Source organism: Salmo salar, chromosome ssa01 (assembly GCF_905237065.1).
Source record: "Salmo salar chromosome ssa01, Ssal_v3.1, whole genome shotgun sequence".
Lineage (NCBI taxonomy): Eukaryota > Metazoa > Chordata > Actinopteri > Salmoniformes > Salmonidae > Salmo > Salmo salar.
In genome coordinates, this window is record NC_059442.1 from 145,604,542 (window position 1) to 145,626,424 (window position 21,883).

Sequence of the window (21,883 nt, forward strand, 5' to 3'; positions counted from 1 at the left end):
TTATTTTTCATACTTAAGTATATTTTAAACCTCAAATACTTATAGACTTTTACTCCAAGTAGAATTTTACTGGGTGACTTTCATTTTTACCTTGAGTCTTGGTTCTATTAATAGTATCTTTACTTTTACTGTGTAAGACCAGTTGGGTACTTTCTCACCACTGAAAACTAATTTACACAGTACATGGTTAAAGAGAGATGTAGAGAGGCGAGAGATCAAAAGGAGAGAGAGATGTAGAGATGTAACAAGCAAAGTTTGACATGTGTTCCTACCCTCTTGGGCCTTGTGTCTCTATTTGACTCTTGTCAAGGAAAGTGAAATAGATTGGTGACTACTGATTTGTTGACTGCTTTGACTAGATTGGGTAACTCAATTTAGGAAAATATTTATTTTATACTCAGACCAAGTTTATTTTCATTTATTTATATTAACCTAAAATGCAAATGAAGTTAAAGGATGCTTGTTTTCAGAAAGGAGTAGATATCTTTAGTCTTTGTTGTTGTAGGCAGTATTTTTTTGTTCAATGACTAAATGATGCCAGTCCAACTACGAAGAAAAAGACAGGATTGTAACTGTAAACTATGGCAGAAACATGTTATCCAGAAAATGTTTCTTCTTCTATGATTCTGCTAAGAGGCGTTCTCTCCAGCTCATTTCCATGTACTCTCTCCCCTTATCAATGCCTTCCCACATGTAATTACTTCCCTGCACTCCAAACACATTTCCAAGCTTAATTGCTCACGCGCATACCTTCCTCCTATAACCATTTACTTCTGTTTAGACCCTCTAAACCTTATCATCCATCAGTGACATTAATATGTATATTTTCATATTCTCAAAAACCCAAAAACAACACACACATTGACATGATCTTAAATGAGTTCTTGTTACCGATCTATTGGGTTTATTTGAAGTTGGACAATTTGATGGATAGTTTCTTGCTTGAGCTTTTCACCCCACATGACTTTCATAGCTTTGTAATGGAGGTGACTAATGCTTCTCCAAATGAGGAATGCTTGCAAACGATCCATGTCTCTTTAGTTTACATAATACATATTTCCAGTCAGAGTAAACAGTCTGTGCTAACTAATTTTAGACTGGATTGCATACATGGATCATTACTTGTGGTGTTTTGGCGAACTTCGTTCTTGGGCAAATCCAAGCATTGAAGAAATGGAAAACAGGAATCCAAACATATTTTTGTTGTTTTTATTTCATCACCACTTCAAAAATTGTTCCACATTTTTTTGGCTAAAAACCACAGGTGGAAAGGTTGCGGATTGTTTCTCAAATAAATAACATTTCTGTAAGAGTACTGGATAGTGCTGAATAACAATGACATAAACTCCTTGTTGGACGATTAGTTTCTTTTTTAAAGGTTGGACATTTTTATGTGAATCTCCTGCAACATATCCAGAAATTATTCAACAGGCAATGTTATTTGGTTTAAATTGTTGAATGATAGATGTTTTTCTCATCCATCTGGGTTTGAGGGCTGGGGACAGAGTGTTAGGGGGACTAGTTGCAGCACAATGGCTCATTGTAGCACATCTCAGCCTAGATCATCACCACAATGCCATTACTGTGTCTTTCCACGACCTCTTCATGTTCTTTGACAGGTCATTTATATTGATGGATATAGACATGAGCTTCATACAGTATGAAGATATGTATTGCAAGCCCGTTTGCGGTGTTGTTTGCAGGGGTGATGTTGGTGCCTTCTCATCTCAGAAATAGAAGTGTACCTGCATTATCAGTACCCTCACTGTGGTCAGCTCCACGTGACAAACAGACTCGACACACTCTGCTAAATCTCATGTACAACAGTGAACATCATGAGTCATCGGACCGCTGAAGATGGTTGAAGACCTTTGAAACTCAACTGCTGTCTAAAATCTAAACACAATGCTGTCTCCTCTCAGAGTGGCTCCTCAACTTCAAATAAATTAAACATTTCCAACAAGATTTACAATATACTGTACAACCTTTATTTCCACTGGGAAAACACAACATCCATGAGAAGAAAAAATTAAATGCTAATAAAATAGCTTTATTTTAGACATATAAACTCATTAACACATGAAACACTTTGCACTAATATAAAATACATTAACAAGCAGTGGGGAGTAAAGAGCATTATTCTACACACTCATATTGCAGCTTAGTTGGGTTTTGGTCAAGACACGACCAATTCACCAGTACATTCAAACAGATAATATAAAAACATGCATGAGTAAATATTTATGAAAAATCGGACCACTCTTATCTCCGAGTGACATTGCCTTGTGGATCAACTTCAGAGATAAAAGTATGATGAAAACAAATCATACCGCCAGGTTGTGTAGCTAATAAAAAGACATGACAAAAGCCTTCGGGCTCTAGTCTTCCTCACCATCTAGGTGATGCCGAGGGGGGTTCACTAGTGCTGTGATGTCACAGTATCTTCACCCTCTATCACCAGCTCCACAGCACAGGTGATGAAGATCTCTCCAGCACTGCTCCTCTTCCTCTGCAGTTCCTCTTCTGCCACTCTCTCCACACAGACATTGTCTTTGTAGGGTTGTTTAATAAAGTGTGAGTAACCATTGTTCAGATAAAAGTAGCATGAGGGGCCAGCCTTGGCCTCACACGAAGATTGAGGTAATTCCCAGTCTTCTCCACATGAACACTGGGCTTTCCAATTGGATCTGTTTGTAAATTGTGAAAGTAATTTATCAAGTCAATTTACAAGTGGGATGTGTACTATGGTAAACATGTGCTTTGGAGTACTGTAAAACTGTCACTTACCACCCACATTAAGTCCCGAGCATCACTAGGTTTTGAGGTTTTGATCGTATTATCTTCTCTATTCTGTAGAATTACACAGCTGAGATCTACTTCAGTCTTGTTCCACTTTTTGAACTCATTCCATAACAAATTGAACTGGCAAGCACCCTGCTTGTAATCTACTTTTCTTATAGGGCTGGGTCAGAGATCTCTGTAGAACTTGCACTCTGTGCTTTTGGTGACTCACAGCGTTCTGTAACAGGTGTAGCTACATTGATGTACCCAGGGGAAAATACAATAGTGGGAGTGGGAACCGAATCTGTTTAGAGAAATAGAGAGAATATAAGAATATTGTGAAAGATAAGAATCATATTCATAATGTATTTGTATGCTGAGCATCACCTAAATGTCTCTATTTGCAACTAAAAATGTATTGTTTTTAATTAAAGATATGACACTTTAAGCATTGTGCTACTCTATATTAGTTGTGATAAGGTAGTCACATCTGTCATCAAAAAAATTAAATCAATAGCTGTTGAGCTGGATAATTAATGAAGTGACATTTGGTAATATGTACCTGCACAACTTTCTTTTAGCGCAACACAGACAACATCTTTGAACAAGGTAAAAACAACTTAGTGAGACATTTTACAAGCCTTATTATAAGCGTAATAAAGGCTCATACATACTTAGAACAATTATAAAGCATAATTTACATAACATACTACCAAAATCGGTGTAAAGACATATTGGTCCAAAGATCAAAAATATTGAATACTCACAAATAGAAGAATATAAGACAAAGACATATTTTCCACTTTCTTTGGTAAGTGAAGTGAACTCCTCAGCAGGCGCACCCGGTACCACCTGCTGTGCAGTAGCAGAGAGAACAGTCTGTGACTTGGGTGACTGGAGTCTTTGACAATTTTGGGCCTCCCTCTGACACCGCCTTGTATATGGTCCTGGATGGCAGGAAGCTTGGCCCCAGTGATGTACTGGGTCGTACACACTACCCTCTTTAACGCCTTACGTTTGATGCCCGAGCAGTTGCCATACCAGGTGGTGATGCAACGTCAGGATGCTCTTGATGGTACAGCTGTAGAACTTTTTAAGGATCTGTGGACCGATGACTAATCTTTTTCAGTCTCTCTGACCGAAAAAGGCGTTGCCATGCCCTCTTCACAACTGTCTTAGTGTGTTTGGACAATGATAGTTTGTTGGTGATGAGGACACCGAGAATTTGAACTCTTGACCCGCTCAACTACAGCCCCGTTGATTTTAATGAGGACCTGTTCGGCCACCCTTTTTCTGTGGTCCACGATCATTTCCTTTGTCTTGCTCACATTGAGAGGTTGTTGTCCTGGCACCACACTGCCTGGCACACCTCCCTCCCTATAGGCTGTCTCATTGTGGTCGGTGATCAGGCCTACCACCTATGTGTCATCAGAAAACTTAATGATGGAGTCGTGCTTGGTCACGCAGTCGTGCGTGAACGGGGAGTATAGGAGGGGACTAAGCATGCACCCGGAGGGTCCCAAGTGTTGAGGATCAGCATGGCAGATGTGTTGTTGCCTACCCTTACAACCTGTGGGCGTCCGGTCAGGAAGTCCAGGACCCAGATGCAGAGGGAGTTGTTAAGTCCCAGGGTCCTTAGCTTAGTGATGAGCTTTGTGGCAACTACGGTGTTGAACGCTGAGCTATTGTCAATGAATCGAATCAATTCAAATGTATTTATATAGCCCTTCTTACATCAGCTGATATCTCAAAGTGCTGTACAGAAACCCAGCTTAAATCCCCCAAACAGCAAGCAATTCAGGTGTAGAAGCACGGTGGCTAGGAATAACTCCCTAGAAAGGCCAAAACCTAGGAAGAAACCTAGAGAGGAACCAGGCTATGAGGGGTGGCCAGTCCTCTTCTGGCTGTGCAGGTTGGAGATTATAACAGAACATGGCCAAGATGTTCAAATGTTCATAAATGACCAGCATGGTCAAATAATAATCACAGTAGTTGTCGAGGGTGCAACAAGTCAGCACCTCAAGAGTAAAATGTCAGTTGGCTTTTCATAGCCTATCATTGAGAGTATCTCTACCGCTCCTGCTGTCCCTAGAGAGTTGAAAACAGCAGGTCTGGGACAGGTAGCACATCCGGTGAACAGGTCAGGGTTCCATAGCCGCAGGCAGAACAGTTGAAACTGGAGCAGCAGCACGGCCAAGGTGGACTGGGGACAGCAAGGAGTCATCATGCCAGGTAGTCCTGAGGCATGGTCCTAGGGAGAGAGAAAGAGAGAATTAGAGAGAGCATACTTAAATTCACACAGGATCACCGGATAAGACAGGAGAAATACTACAGATGTAACAGACTGACCCTAGCCCCCCGAGCTTAAACTACTGCAGCATAAATACTGGAGGCTGAGGCAGGAGGGGTCAGGAGACACTGTGGCCCCATCCAATGATACCCCAGACAGGGCCAAACAGGCAGGATATAACCACACCCACTTTAGCCAAAGCACAGCCCCCCACACCACAAGAGGGAAATCTTCGAACCACCAACTTGCCATCCTGAGACAAGGCCGAGTATAGCCCACAAAGATCTCCGCCACGACACAACCCAAGGGGGGCATGAACAGCATTCTCACATAGGTGTTCCTTTTGTCCAGGTGGGAAAGGGCAGTGTGGAGTGCGATTGAGATTGCGTCATCTGTTAGGGTGTTATGCGAACTGGAGTGGGTCTCGTCTATCCGGGAGGATGCTGTTGATGTGAGCCTTTCAAAGCACTTCATGGCTACCGACGTGAGTGCTGCAGTATGGTAATCATTTAAGCAGGCTACCGTCACTTCCTTGGGCACAGGGACTATGGTGGTCTGCTTTAAACATGTAGGTATTACAGATTCGGTCAGGGAGAGGTTGAAAATGTCAGTGAAGACACTTTGCCAGTTGTTCCGCACATGCTCTGAGTACACGTCCTGGTAATCCGTTGACAACACACACATTGACATGATCAAATGAGTTCAGTTACTGATCTATTGAGTTTATTTGAAGTTGGACAATTTGATGGATAGTTTCTTGTTTGAGCTTTTTCACCTAATGACTTTTATAGCTTTGTAATGGAGGTGACTAATGCTTCTCCAAATGAGGAAATTGCAGGTACCTTGAGCCATGTCTGTTTAGTTTACATAATAAATATTTTCAGTCAGAGTAACCAGTCTGTGCCAACTAAGTTATAGCTTGGATTGCATCCATAGATCACATTACGTTTGTGGATTTATGGCTAACTTCGTTTTTGAAAGCAAATCCATGCATTGAAGAAATCGAAAACAGGAATCCAAATATATTTGAGTTGTTTTTTATTTCATCACCACCAATAAATTCTTTGACTTGTTTTGGTAAACCACAGGAGGAAAGTTTATGGATTGTTCATCAAACAATGCCTTCTGGTAACTCACAGTGTACTGTAATAGGCGTAGTAGCTACACTGATGTACCAAGGGGATAATACAATGGTTGGAGTGGGAACAGAATCTGATTAGAGCGAAAGAGAATCTATGAAACCTTGAATTGTTCCTTGATTTAAAAGGTGTTTTGCATGTGGAGTATCACTTCCATATTTCTCTTATTTGCGACTATAAAAACATTATTATTCCAGTCAAAATTCTTAACTACCTCCATAGCTGTACAAAACTCCGACAAGAAAGGCTTTTGTGCCTCAAAGACACTGATTATATTTAATGGCTGACATTGAGCTGGACAATCATAAGGAGTGTCATTCTGTAATTCATACATACCTGCACAACCTTTTTCTGCAACACTAGCCACATCTGTAAAACCAAAAAAAGTGTTTCCGTCTAAAATATGGAATGGGCTACTTAAAATATCTGTGTAAATAGATCATTGATCAAAAATAAAAGTAACAATTGAAAACTCAAGTGAATAGAAGATCGTGGAAAATATGATATTTTCTTCCAATAAAAAGGTGAACACAGATTATGTAAAAAATGATGTGTGCTTAGGACACAGAGCAACCTAGAAAGCAGGATATGGAGACTCAGAAGTGATGTTGTAACAGATCACTAGTGACGTTGAATAAATTTACCTTATTTGACTGACCACTAAAGGACTGTCCCTGATGTGCACCTTAATTGATTTTAGTGAAAATATAGGTAACTAGAGCACAACTATTTCAAATGTGAGAACCCATGTGATTAAGATTTCATTGCTTGCCATTAAAGTTGACTTTTCAAACAAGACAGTAACTGTGTACACCTTGCACATACAGTACACATACACAAACAAAAATGTAACCCTAAATATACATTTTCATCATACACTCTTATCCAGAGCAACTTAGTGAGTGCATACATTTTCATTCATACTTGTCCCCCATGGGAATCAAACCCACAAACCTGGTGATGCAAGTGCCATGCTCTACCAACTGAGACACATAACGGAGACATGATCAAAAATAGTTCAGTATCTGATTTATTGGGTTTTATTAGTAGTCGGATGTTATAGATATTTTCTGTTTAAGCACCCAACTTCTCCCCAGCCATGTTACGGACTCGGGAGAGGCGAAGGTCGAGAGCCATGCATCCTTCGAAACACGACCCTGCCAAGCCACCCTGCTCGCTTAACCCGGAAACCAGCCGCACCAATGGTCGGAGGAAACACTGTCCAGCTGGCGACTGAAGTCAGCTTGAAGGCACCTGGCCGCCACAAGGAGTCTCTAGAGCACGGTGGGACAAGAAATCAGGTCAGCCAAACCATCCCCTAACCTGGACGACGCTTGGCCAATTGTGCTGCACCACTCGGGACTCCATGATCTCTTGGTCTCTATAAAAGTCGCTGACGAAAATCAACATCCGACATTCCTAAATATAGATAGGCCAATACTGTAAGCCTTCTAAGTTCTCATCTAACCAACAACGCTACAGCCCAAACATTTGACCGTGTTCTTTTGATTTCAGCATGATATTGATGGAAGTGGTAAAAGAAAAAGTGTTGCATTACACTTACCTCGTTGGCGACCCACTTGAATCAAAAATGCAACACTTCAAAATGTAGCTAGCTGTCTTCTACAAATTGTAGGCAACACATTATTAGCAGATTCCGTGTAGTTTTTGATCTGTGTTAGTTTTAACAGGACTTGCAACCTTATCTTCCCCTCGTGCAACTGATTTCAATATGATATCAATATGAGTGATTGGAAAATAAGTGGAGCGTTTCTCTTTCTGTTTGAGACCCCCATATCAAATTGCCTCACTCCAAAATATAGCTGATTTGTTACGCTCGTCTGAAGAACTGGACCAAGGTGCAGCGTGGTAGGCGTACATTTTCTTTTTTAATAAAAATGAAAACGGGAAAAAACAACAGAAAACAAATGTAAAGCTATATGCAGTGCAGAAAGCAACTACACACAAACAAGATCCCACAATCACAGGTGGGAAAGGCTGCCTAAGTATGATCCCCAATCAGAGACAACGATGAACAGCTGCCTCTGATTGGAAACCATACTAGGCCAACAAAGAAATAGAAACATAGATATGCCCATCCAAGTCACACCCTGACCTAACAAAATAGAGAATAAAAAAGGCTCTCTAAGGTCAGGGTGTGACATGATTTCTGACTTCTACAATTATGAGTGATTGGAAATAAGTGTAGCGTTTCTCTTTCTGTTTTGGAGACCCCCCAAATCAAATTGCCTCACTCTAAAATGTAGATGATTTCTGACTTCTGCATGTTGTTCTCTAACCAGTGATGTAATTAAATATCTCCAGTTTCCATGTGTTGTTTTTTAGTTGTGTTAGTTTCAACAGCGCCAACCTTAATCCCTCCCCACCTAATTGATATCAGTGATTTATTGCCACTTGTCAAAACACCAGGGTTTGGGTGCGTGTGCAGTTTATAAGGTGCTCGTTTAAAAAAATACAAGTAATATGATTACAATTGGTGCACATGTGTAGATAGTAGATTTTAGGTTTAGGTTTTCAGTATGTAACGAACTGTTTCTGCATATTGCTTATTGATTTGGACACCTACAACACCAAGTGTCGCTGGAAGGCAAAGAAGATAATCAGGGACCCCAGCATCCTGAGCCATGGCCTGTTCTCCCCGTTCTATCACTCAGACGCAGGCAGTATAGGAGCATCATGGTAAAAACTGTAAGACTGGCCAATAGCTTCTACCCCCAGACCATCAGGCTTCTACCCCCCACCTCAAAGGACATTTTTTTACCCTGCCCTCCCCCAATAGACATGTATTATGCTGAATAGTCACAACTAGTCACCTACTCACCCTGCTGCTCCCTCCTGTGGACATTTCTCATCCCCTCTAATGGACGTTAACACTGTCCCCACCCCAATGGACATTTATCAATGACAAATTGTTAAAATGTATTTATTTATATTTGTATTATTTTATTTCACTTTGTCCTGCATTGTTGGAGCTCGTGCCCTGTAATTACATCTGCAACCCTGTGCATGATTTGACTATTAAACTCTCTAATCTCTAGTGTCTAATCAATCTCTAAACTGTGTTTTGACATTAGGCTATTTATCAAAATGGCTTGTCAACAGGAAGCAGTGATAATACCTTTTCAATTTACATTTTAGGAACACAAATGCAACTTTCAACATTAATTTCCAATGGTATTGTACAATTGATTTATTTTGATGATAGCCTATTCCAATAACAGAAATGTCCAAAAAGGGTTTTCCCTGCCTACGAGGAGCTCTTAAAATTGTTGCAAAACAGGATTCAACATTGCCATCTAGTGGTATAAACGTGTCTTGTATTGCTACGGACGGGTAGTAGTGGAGTAGTTTGTAACCACCACACCGTGAGAAAACGGGTTGAAAACTTGCCAATTCATCCACGGACCGTGCACATTTGGAGTAGACTTAACCCTCGTGGAATTTAAGTAAGTAATTCTTGATTTAAGTCAATGGCTTACATTTAGAAGCATTAGGCAGGTAAGCAAAGATGAATGCCTGGTCAGCGAAAAGTAGCGAGCGCTATGTTACTGTTTCCTGCGACTGGGACTGACAGGTGCACACGAGACAAACAGAAATTAAGCGGATGGTGGAATACAAAAACTTAATTGTTCTCTTAAAGTGACAAATTGGATGATCAAAACTACATTGCAAATAGATTAGTGCAATTGATTTATTGGAAAGAAAATTTAAATGGAGGTGTTAAAGTCAAACAATCTATCTATGTGGAAGTCCTTTCATGTCCATTCAGGTCGGCACATGCTGGTCAGTATATGACCATTGTGGCATAGTCATGGCCTTCCTCAAACTTGACTGAGTAGGATGGAGGAGCATCAGCATGGGACACGGTGGCATAGCACCAATCATCTTCACCTTCCTGTTATTGCAACAAAGGGATGAGGACAAATCACTATTTGAAAGAAAACATCAAATCATCAAATCCTTCAATAAACCACCATTCCAACTGTTTTTCATTTATAACATACTTATGTGTTGTGTGCCAGCCCACTGTACTGTTTATGCACAGAAAACCAAAAAAAAGCACTATGGTGGTAAAGTAGAGGAAGAGCGTGAGGCAGCTACATAAAAACATAATTATGTCATGGTATTGCCTTCTTTTCCTGTGGAGATTCTACAGGATTTGTGGGGTCACTTGCTGTGTTAACAGAATCCACAGAAATGTGCTGTTAAAACGGGACTGTGGTAAATATCTCTATAATTATAGGCCAACACACGCATACACTTCACTGTGGCATCATACATACTTGTTACGGTAGTGTCTCCTGGCAATGTCTGGTCACTGGGCGATCTGAAAGACATGGTTAGGTGAGACAGGCATTCACATTTAAACTGTATGTTCTGTATGCTGTCATAATCATGCGGTTCAACACACAACCAACACTATTCACCTTGTTATGACGAGGTGTCCGTTCCCTATGACAGTAAAACAATGGAATAAATGAGTGATTCTGTCTGATCGGTTTTGCTAATACGTTTAAAAGGCTGTTAGATACCAGGTTCACATACTCTTTGCTTTCAGTGAGAGGAGACAGGTGATGTAGAATATGAATACTGCAGGTAGAATCATGAATCCTATCAGGGCCATACATCCGATGATGTACTTAGTCAAGCATGTCTGTAACAGAGTAAAATGTATTTTTGACCAAATGGATGAATCACCTAAATCAGGAATCTATGCATTAAATTTCTCATGTAATCTTTCTTACTTGTGTTCCACACCACCACTGTGACATTTTTGCTGGGAGGTGAGTCCTTTTCGTAATGACACTGGATGGTGACTTTTGACCACAGCCCTCTGGCTTCCACCCAAGCAGCTCTGACCCCTTAACTGGGAGGGAGCATTGGTTGTGGCTGGCATTTGAGCGACCAAGCTCCTTGAGTTTAGAATCCACATAGAACAATCACTGCTGACCCCTCTACAAGGGCAGAGGACTCGCAGCTCAGCTCAACCACTTCAGTCAGGGTCACAAACTTCAGGCTTACTGAGATCTGGTGCTTCTTCTCCTGGGTAATCCAAGTGTTTGTCTGATTCTCCTTGTCCCCTTGAAGGATGAGAGAAAGAGAGAGATAGTTGAGGAAAGAGAGAGATAGTTGAGGAAAGAGAGAGATAGTTGAGGAAAGAGAGAGATAGTTGAGGAAAGAGAGAGATAGTTGAGGAAAGAGAGAGATAGTTGAGGAAAGAGAGAGATAGTTGAGGAAAGAGAGAGATAGTTGAGGAAAGAGAGAGATAGTTGAGGAAAGAGAGAGATAGTTGAGGAAAGAGAGAGATAGTTGAGGAAAGAGAGAGATAGTTGAGGAAAGATAGGAATGATAACATCAAAGTGAAAAAACTAAGATTTGTGTCCATTCTAAAACTAATTCAAAATGCAAGATTATTCACTTCTTAAGAGCTCAACATTTATTTCCCAGCCTTTGATAACCATGCAAATCACAAAAGTGCATTCCTAATGTTGAATGACAAAATAGCAAGAGAAACGCACCTGCATCTGTTAATTGTAGGTCAAGAGAGACTACAAGCAATGTAGTTCATTGTTATTCCAACCAAAAGTACAATTAGGGATATTGTTATGAAAGTAAATTATTTAACATTTTATTATACAGTACAATAATTATATTATTAATAATACATAACTCACACATAAGGCACCAGCAGCACATTCATTGGATCATGGTTAGGAGTTCTTTGAAGGTCCCAAACCTGCCACCTGTTATTATGCATAATGCAGAGAGAAGTGAAACAGGATATATGGAAATGAGATTTGCTTTCGGGGTCGACTGTTTTCACATGCTCTCAAAAATGTTTTTTTGAAATATACACAGGAGCTGTTGGCTGTAGATAATGACTCAGGCAATGCCATAGTAGTGAGTGTGAGAGTGACACACTGTATTTTGTGTCTCTCCTCTCTCCTTTTATGGTGAAACAATAGCTCCCACCTATGACCCTTCTGTGATGGTGCATAATTGTCATATCCACTTTCATACCTATAGCTGTCATAGGTTTGTAATGTGCTCCAATTGCAGGTGTAGATAAGACTGATCTGGGTGGGCCTATTCTGTCCTAAGATCAGTAACAAACATGTTTTTGTCTGTCGGGAACACAGGCGTTATAAGAGTTATGTTCATGCAAGATTTTGTTCTGGGTTTCGAGATTTGGTTGGGCCTAACCAGGCCTAACTGGCAGGAACCACTTGTAAGAAAAAAAATGATTTGAAATATGATTTAAATGTTGCAATTATCATGTGGGTTTCATTAGTCTCTAGTTGAAGCTTTGCACATGAATAATTTACTTATAAATCAAGAAAGGTGTTTATTTACACACGCATCAAGTATACTTGTTTAAATGAATCCTATCGTAAAACCTTTGCACATCTATTTATAGCCCAGTGTGAGAATGAAATTGTTCTGAGAGGAACAGATGTTGACAGACTACAGGAAGAGGTGGGGTCCATAGAGTAGCAGATCTGTAAATCAGGAAGCAGGGAGAGAAATGTGGAGGTAGTGTATCATCAGGTGGAAGCGTAAAGGCAAATACTGTAAGTGAACCGTGATAATAACAAAACATATTTTTTTCAACCAACAGTGGTGTAAAGCCTAAGTAAAACAATGCACTTTAAAGTAATACTTAAGTCGTTTTTTGGGTATCTATACTTTACTATTCATATTTTCGACTTCTTTTACTTTTAGTTAACTACATTACTTTAGAAAACAGTGTAATTTTTACTCCATACATTTTCATTGACACCCAAAAGTACTAGCTACATTTTGAATGCTTAGTAGGACAGGAAAATAGTCAAATTCACGCACTTATCAACCGAACATCCCTGGTCATCCCTACTGCTTCTGATCTGGCGGACTCACTAAACTGACATGATTTGTTTGTAAATGATAGCTGAGTGTGGAAGTGGTCCCAAGGCCTTCCGTAAAAAATAAGAAAAAAAGAAAATGGTGCATTCTGGTTTGCTTAATATAAGGAATTTGAAATTAGTTATACTTTCTCTTTTGATACTTAAGAAATATATTAAACCAAATACTTTCATTTTTACTTGAGTCATTTTCTATTCAGGTATCTTTACTTTTACTTAAGTATGACAGTTGGGTACCATTTTCCACCACTGAAAACTAATATACTCCAGACATGTTTAAAAGAGAGATGTAAAGAGCGAGAGATCAGAAAAGGAGAGAGATGTAGAGATGTAACAAGCAAAGTTTGACATGTGTTCTACCCTCTTGTGGATTTGAGTCTCTCTTGACTCTTGTCCAAGGAGTGAAATAGATTGGTGACTACTGATTGGTGACTGCTGACTACATTGGGTAACTCAATTTAGGAAAATATTTATTTTATATTTCAGACAGTTTATTTTTAATTTATTTATATTGACCTAAAATGCAAATAGTTGAAGCTGCTTGTTTTCAGAAAGGAGTAGATATCTTTAGTCTTTGTTATTGTGGCAGGATTTGTTTTTGGACTATGAGTAAATTGTGATCCAATACGAAGAAAAAAAGATAGGATTGTAATCTGTAAACTATAGCAAAACATGTAATCCAGTAAATGTTTCTTCTTCTATGATTCTGCTAAGAGGCGTACTCTCCAGCTTTTTCAAACTTGATCTTGGTGCGCCCAGGTCCAACTTGGTTACCGGTAGATGTCACTGTTGCATATTGAAGACTAGCTTGGTCACTGGTAGATGTCACAGTAGCGTATTGCAGACTACTGTCCTCTTCCTGTAAGAGAGAGCTCAAGTCACTTTTGAGCTGTGTGCACAGTAGGGTTGTAATTGGTGCTATTGGCAATATTACTTGATATCGTGGTAGTAAAGTGCATATTAGGCTACTTCACACTGCACTGGTTCAAACCAACTCACCTCATCCCTAGACGGCTTTGTGATGACAGAATCTGTTTAAAATGAGAGAATGAGGGAAAATAAAACACTGAACAAAAAGAAGATAAAGGCAGTGGTGGTTTAGCTAACTCTCATACTCACAGACACAAGGTGGGGTTTGGTCTTGCTGCTCAGGTGGGCTTCTGTCGAGACAATGCAGTACAGTCAGAAAGATATAGCTGTGCATGAATAAAGAAAATATATTGTGAATCTAAAATGAATACACCAGTCTTACCCAGTATTTACAGGCCTGCATTGAACCCCTTCAAAGTATGCATAGAGATAATTTAGAAATTTTGAAAATAACTCAAAGTAGCATTTGGAACATAATAAGAATGTGTTATGACTAAACCTATCTGAAAGCACGCACCACAATTGCGTTGGAGAACACACAGCACAGACCCAGCTAGCAGAACCAGGAAAAGGAAACCAGCACCCAGACTGATGATGACGAGGAACACTGGACCTGAAGAAAACTGAATGAAGGCTCAACACAGTGAGTCATCTGTACAGTATAACCTGACCTTACAATGACTAGAATGTTTGTGCAAATTAGCTTTACTAACAGTGACTATCGAGATACTTAACAGGTTAGAGATGTCAGAAACGTATCAATAGTTGTACATTTAGAAGCAGAGTCATTCACTAAACTTGCAATTTGAAGTTCTTAGGACTATTAACAGTTAATTTAAACCAAAACAATGTTACTCACCTCTTCCTTGGGCTGTGACATTGCTGCTTGTCTCCTCCTGACCAGTTATGATTAAACTGAACGCTGATGGGGAACTAGTAGCTCCTGGAGGATTTGCAACTGAAATAATTAAAACATTGATATGTGTACAATAATATATTATTCTTGCAATACAACAAATAGACCAACAGTAGACTGACACATTTGAAATCACAGAAATTGATGGGCTCTAGTCTTCCTCACCATCTATGGTGATACCGAGGGATTCACTACGCTGTGATGTCACAGTATCTTCACCCTCTACCAACAGCTCCACAGCACAGGTGATGAAGATCTCTCCAGCACTGCTCCTCTTCCTCTGCAGTTCCTCTTCTGCCACTCTCCCCCACACAGACATTGTCTTTGTAGGGTAGTTTTTTGAAGTGTGAGTCACCATTGTTCAGATAAAAGTAGCATGAGGTGCCAGCCTTGCACTCACATCAAGATTGAGGTAATTCGATCTTCTCCACATGGACACTGGGCATTCCAATTGGATCTGTTAGTAAATCGTAGAAAGTAATTTATGAAGTCAATTAACAAGTGGGAAGTGTACTCTGGTAAACATGTGCTTTGGAGTACTGTAAAACAGTCACTTACCACCCACATTAAGTCTTCGAGGCATCACTAGGTTTTGAGGTTTTGATCGTTTTATCTTCTCTGTTCTGTAGAATTACACAGCTGAGATCTACTTCAGTCTTGTTCCACTTTTGAACTCATTCCATAACAACTTGAACTGGCAAGCACCCTGCTTGTAATCCACTGTTCTTATAGGTTTGGGGTCGTGATCTCTGTAGAAAATGCACTCTGTGCCTTCTGGTGACTCACAGCGTACTGTAACAGGTGTAGCTACATTGATGTAATCAGGGGAAAATACAATAGTGGGAGTGGGAACCGAATCTGTTTAGAGAAATAGAGGGAATCTATGAAATTGTGAGTGATAAGAATCTTGATTCAGAACGTATTTGTATGTAGAGTATCACTTCCTCGTCTCTCTATTTGCAACTAAATACATTGATTAATAAAGATAATGCACTTTTTAGCATTGTGCTACTCTATATTAGTTGTTGAAAAGTAGTGTACAAATCTGTCATCAAAAAATACTTTTATACCTGAAATAAATCAATAGCTGTTGAGCTGGACAATTAATGAAGTGCCATTTGGTAATATGTACCTGCACAACTTTCTTTTACCGCAACTCCGGCAACATCTTCGAACAAGGTAAAAACAACTTAGTGAGACATTTTACAAGCCTTACTATAAGACATAATAAAGGCTCATACATACTTAGAACAAGTTATAAAGCATACAGTACATTAAGTAACATATTATCAAAACTTAAAATCAGTGTAAACAGATATTGATCCAAAGACTAAAATAATTGAATACTCACAAATGAGAAGAATATAAGACAAAGACTATTTTCCCACGTTCTTCCGTCAGTGAAGTGAACTCCACACAAAGATTGTCATGTAGAAAACTGATGTGTGCTTGGTAGGACACAGAAAAACCTACAGAGGAGGATATGGAGACTCACGTCTCGATGTTGTGACAGATCATTAGTGACGCTGAAGAAAATGTCCTTATTTTCATTGACCACTAAGGAGCTGTCCATGTCTGGTCCACCCTACATTAAACTTCCTGAAAATATAGGTAACTACAGCACAGCTATTTCAAATATGAGAACTCATGTGATTAATTGATCAAATAAACTTGTTGACTTTTCAGAGTTACTTTAAACTATACACACACAAATAAACAAAACCAAAACTAAATATGCAGGGAAACTTAAAAGCAACATCACCTTAACAACTGTTAGGTTCTAATTCTCAGAGTAAAAAAAACTGAAAAAGACATTATGAAAGCTTAACCTTGTTTATTCTTCCCAGAGGATCAATACAGCTGCATTAGACAAAAACAGTTTCACACAAGCACTGATATTTAACTGTTCCTCATAGGCTGGAGTCTCCTTCTCCATATCTGTACAAACATCGTTCTTTACTGCTAGGCAGGACACTAGTGATACGGGCCATATACTTTTACTTCTCCCTAAAGTGACCTGACCTGACCTCAACCCCCCTCCATCACTAATCCATGACTCTCCCCCTTATCAATGCCTTCCTACATGTAATTACTTCCCTGCACTAAACACATTCCAAGCTTAATTGCTCACACTATATACCTTCCTCCTATAACCATTCACTTCTGGTGTAGACCCTCTAAACCTTATCATTCCATCAGTGACATTAATATGTATATTTTCATATTCTCAAAACCCAAAACAACACACACATTGACATGATCAAATGAGTTCAGTTACTGATCTATTGGGTTTATTTGAAGTTGGACAATTTGATGGATAGTTTCTTGTTTGAGCTTTTTTCACCCCATGACTTTCATAGCTTTGTAATGGAGGTGACTAATGCCTTCTCCAAATGAGGAAATGGCAGATACATTGATCCATGTCTATTTAGTTTACATAATACATATTTCCAGTCAGAGTAAACAGTCTGTGCCAACTAATTTTTGGTTTGGATTGCATACATGGATCGACATTACTTTGCTGGTGTTTTGGGAACTTCGTTTTCTTGGGAAGCAAATCCAAGCATTGAAGAAATGGAAAACAGGAATCCAAATATATTTTTGTTGTTTTTTATTTCATCACCACCAATAAATTGTTTCACATTTTTGGTAAACCACAGGTGGAAAGGTTATGGATTGTTTCTCAAATAAATAACATTTCTGTAAGAGTACTGGATAGTGCTGGATAACATTGACATAAACTCCTTGTTGGACGCACTTCAGTTTCTTTTTAAAGGTTGGACATTTTTTTATGTGAATCTTGCAATATATCCAGAAATTATTCAACAGGCATGTTATTTATTTAAATTGTTGAATGATAGATGTTTTTCTCATCCATCTGGGTTTGAGGGCTGTGGGACAGAGTGTTAGGGGACCAGTTGCACAATGGCTCATTGCTTAGCACATCTCAGCCTAGATCATCACCACAATTCCATTACTGTGTCTTTCCACACCTCTTCATGTTCTCTGACAAGTCATTTCTATTGATGGATATAGACATGAGCTTCATACAGTATGAAGATATGTATTGCTAAGCCGTTTGCGGTGTTGTTTGCAGGGGTGATGTTGGTGCCTTCTCATCTCCAGAAATAGAAGTGTACCTGCATATCAGTACCCTCACTGTGGTCACATCTACGTGACAAACAGACTCCGACACACTCTGCTAAATCTCATGTACAACAGTGAACATCATGAGTCATCGGACCGCTGAAGATCGTTGAAGACCTTTGAAACTCAACTGCTGTCTCAATCTAAACACAATGCTGTCTCCTCTCAGAGTGCGGCTCCCTCAACTTCCAAATAAATTAAACATTTAAAGATTTACAATATACTGTACAACCTTTATTTCCACTGGGAAAAGCACAACATCCATGAGAAGAAAAAATTAAATGCTAATAAAATAGCTGTATTTTAGACATATAAACTCATCTACAAGAAACTTTGCATAATATAAAATACATTAACAAGCAGTGGGAGTAAAGAGCATTATTCTACACACTCATATTGCAGCTTAGTTGGGTCTTGGTCAAGACACTATATTCACCAGTACATTCTAAACAGATAATATAAAAACATGCACAGAGTAAATATTTATGAAAAAATGGACCACTCTTATCTCCGAAAGTGACATTGCCTTGTGGATCAACTTCAGAGATAAAAGTATGATGAAAACAAATCATACCGCCAGGTTGTATAGCTAATAAAAGACATGACAAAAGCCTTCGGAACAACAAACAGATGTAGGATCTTAATTTGACTCAGTTTGCTACAGCAGGAAATTAATTCTTCAGCAAAAGGAAATGTGAATTATTATGTGGATGATAATTAATGGATATTTTTGGTGGGGTTGATACATTTCTTTTCGGGCAAAATCAAGTCTGACATTTCAAAGCAAGAAATTACAAACATGAGAGGCATTTTTAATGCTCAAATGCACTGCAAGTCTGCATTTCCTGCTGCGATTCTCATTTCAATCAAATGAAGTTTCGTGCAGCCCTTAATGTTGTGGCGTAGAGTATGAGAAGGCATCTGTACCAAGTCTATACCAGAGAAGACACAGAACAAATTCCATCAGCAGAATGATAACTATGACAACAGCACGAAGACTGGTATATTGGTAGAAGGGAATCTCTGAGACCGGATTCTGAAAGGGAAAAAGGGACATCACTCTCAAAAACAGTATCTGAATGTAGGCACTTGCTTTGATGTATTTCCAGACAAAGCTTAGCTCCCAATAACCATGTTTATTTAATACACCTTCTCCTTGTGTAGTTATACTACTTACTGACACTATCCACTCTCCAAGTGGGATGGAACTGGTGGCTCCAGGAGATTTACAACCAAAGTAAATAAAACAATGATATACACAGTATGTACAAGAATTATACACGTTTTAGTCTTGTTAATACAGTAATACACAGGACAGAGATTGTCATGATAATATTTTCACTTGCATCTTAAACTTAACCAATGTTCTCACCTCTTTCTTGGGATGTAATTTGCTGCTTGTACTCCCCCTGGCCAGTTATGATTAAACTTTGAACGCTGATGGGGAACTAGTCAGCTCCTGGAGGATTTACAACTGAAATAATTAAAACATTGATATGTATAAAATAATAATATACCTAGTAATTGCAATACAACAATAGACCAACAGAAGATTGACACATTTAAAAACACAGAAATTGATGGGCACTAGTCTTCCTCACCATCTATAGTGATACCGAGGGGTTCACTATGCTATCGATGTCACAGTATCTTCACCCTCTACCACCAGCTCCACAGCACAGGTGATGAAGATCTCTCCAGCACTGCTGCCTCTTCCTCTTGCAGTTCCTCTTCTGCCACTCTCCCCACACAGACATTGTCTTTTGTAGGGGTTGTTTATTAAAGTGTGAGTAACCATTGTTCCAGATAAAAAGTAGCATGAGGTGCCACCTTGGCCTCACTCGAAGATTGAGGTAATTCCCGATCTTCTCCACATGAACACTGAAGCATTTTCAATTGATCTGTTAATAAATTGTGAAAGTAATTTATGAAGTCTAATTAACAAATTAAGTTACTTTCCTGGTAAACATGTGCTTTGGAGTACTGTAAAACAGTCACTTACCACCCACATTAAGTCTTCCCGAAGCATCACTAGGTTTTGAGGTTTTGTTCGTTTTATCTTCTCTGTTTCTGTAGAATTACACGCTGAGATCTGGTCTTGTTCCACTTTTTAACTCATTCCACAACAACTTGAACTGCAACACCCTGCTTGTAATCCACTGTTCTTATAGGGTTGGGATGCGTTATTCTTAAATTGCACTCTGTGCCTTCTGGTGACTCACAATTACATAGTAACAGGTGTGGCTTCATTGAGTGCCCAGAGGAAAATACAATAGTGGGATTATTATAAAAATTAAATTGTAGTTATATCTTATTCATATTTGTATGTGATATCACTTCCTCGTCTCTCTATTTGCAACCTAAATACATTGATTAATAAAATAATCACTTTAACATTGTCCTCTATATTAGTTGCGAAAAGTGGTATACAAATCTGTCATCAAAAAAATACTTTTATACCTAAAATAAATCAATAGCTGTTGAGCTGGATAATTAATGAAGTGCCATTTTGTAATATTACCTGCACACTTTCTTTTACCGCAACACCGGCAACATCTTTGAACAAGAGTAAAAACAACTTAGTGAGACATTTTTCAAAGATTACTGGAGGGGCATAAAGGCTCCTACATACTTAGAACAAGATTATAAAGCATACATTAAATAACATATTACCAAAACTTAAAATCAGTTAAAACATATTGATCCAAAACTAAAAATAATTGAATACTCTCAAATAGAAGATATAACAAAACATATTTTCACTTTTTCTTCCGTCCAGTGAAGTAACTCCACACTAGATTGTCATGAGAGAAAACTGATGTTGTTTGGTGGGACACAGAAAAAAACCCGCATAGGGGGATATGGAGACTCACGTGTGATGTTGCTGACAGATCACTAGTGACTGAAGAAAAGCAATGCCATATTTTAAGCTACCACTAAGGACTGTCCCATGTGGTCCCACCTACTTCCCAAACTTCCTGAAAAATATGAGTAGCTTCTGGCACAGCTATCCAAATATGAAACTCCACTGTGATTAATTACAGTCAAAAAAAACTTGTTTGACTTTTCAAGGAATTACTTTAAACTATACACACAAATAAGCAAAGCAAATGTAAATATGCAGTAGCTTAACAGCAACATCACTACAACAATGGGACACATTCTCAAGTAAAAAAACTAAAAAAACATTGTTAAACTTAACTTGTTTATTCTCGAAGGATCAATACAGCTGCATTAGACAAAAACAGTTTCACACAAGCACTGATATTTAACTGTTCCTCATAGGCTACTCTCCTTCTCCATATCTGTACCAAACTATACGTTCTTTACTGCTAGAGCAGGACACTGGTAATCGGCCCATAAACTTTACTTCTCCCTAAAGTATTTTATTACAAACCTCAACCCCCCCCCATCCATAATCATGCCTCCCCCCATATCAATCCCCTTCCACATATAATTAACTCACTAAACTTTATTCCAAGCAATTGCTCACACTATATACCTTCCTCTACTATAACCATTAACTTCTGGTGTAACCACTCTAAGCCTCAGCACTCCATCAGTGACATTAATATTATTTTTCATATTCTCAAAACCTTTGCTTCACACACATTGACATGATCAAATGAGTTCAGTTGCTACCTGTTGGGTTTATTTGAAGTTGGACAATTTGATGGATAGTTTCTTGTTTGAACTTTTTCACTTTACGACTTTTATAGCTTTGTAATGGAGGTGACTAATGCTTCTCCCAAATGAGAAATTGGCAGATCAGCAGTCCATGTCTGTTTGGTTACTATGTTTTCTTCCAGTCAGAGTA

The 21,883-nt window shown here is 38.9% G+C and overlaps 1 protein-coding gene and 2 long non-coding RNA genes across 3 annotated transcripts in view; all 3 read right to left on the reverse strand.

Moving 5' to 3' along the window:
- LOC106567246 (NMDA receptor synaptonuclear signaling and neuronal migration factor) overlaps positions 1-21,883 on the reverse strand; it is a 196,573-nt gene that overhangs the window by 112,553 nt on the left and 62,137 nt on the right.
- On the reverse strand, positions 9,905-10,878 carry LOC123725552 (uncharacterized). Its single transcript, XR_006758067.1, has 4 exons — positions 10,777-10,878; positions 10,659-10,683; positions 10,515-10,558; positions 9,905-10,126 (listed from the first exon to the last, which is right to left on the reverse strand). It is a non-coding gene; the product is annotated as an uncharacterized lncRNA (long non-coding RNA).
- LOC123725556 (uncharacterized) lies at positions 15,599-16,296 on the reverse strand. The gene is made up of 3 exons (XR_006758073.1): positions 16,271-16,296; positions 15,990-16,087; positions 15,599-15,777 (listed from the first exon to the last, which is right to left on the reverse strand). It is a non-coding gene; the product is annotated as an uncharacterized lncRNA (long non-coding RNA).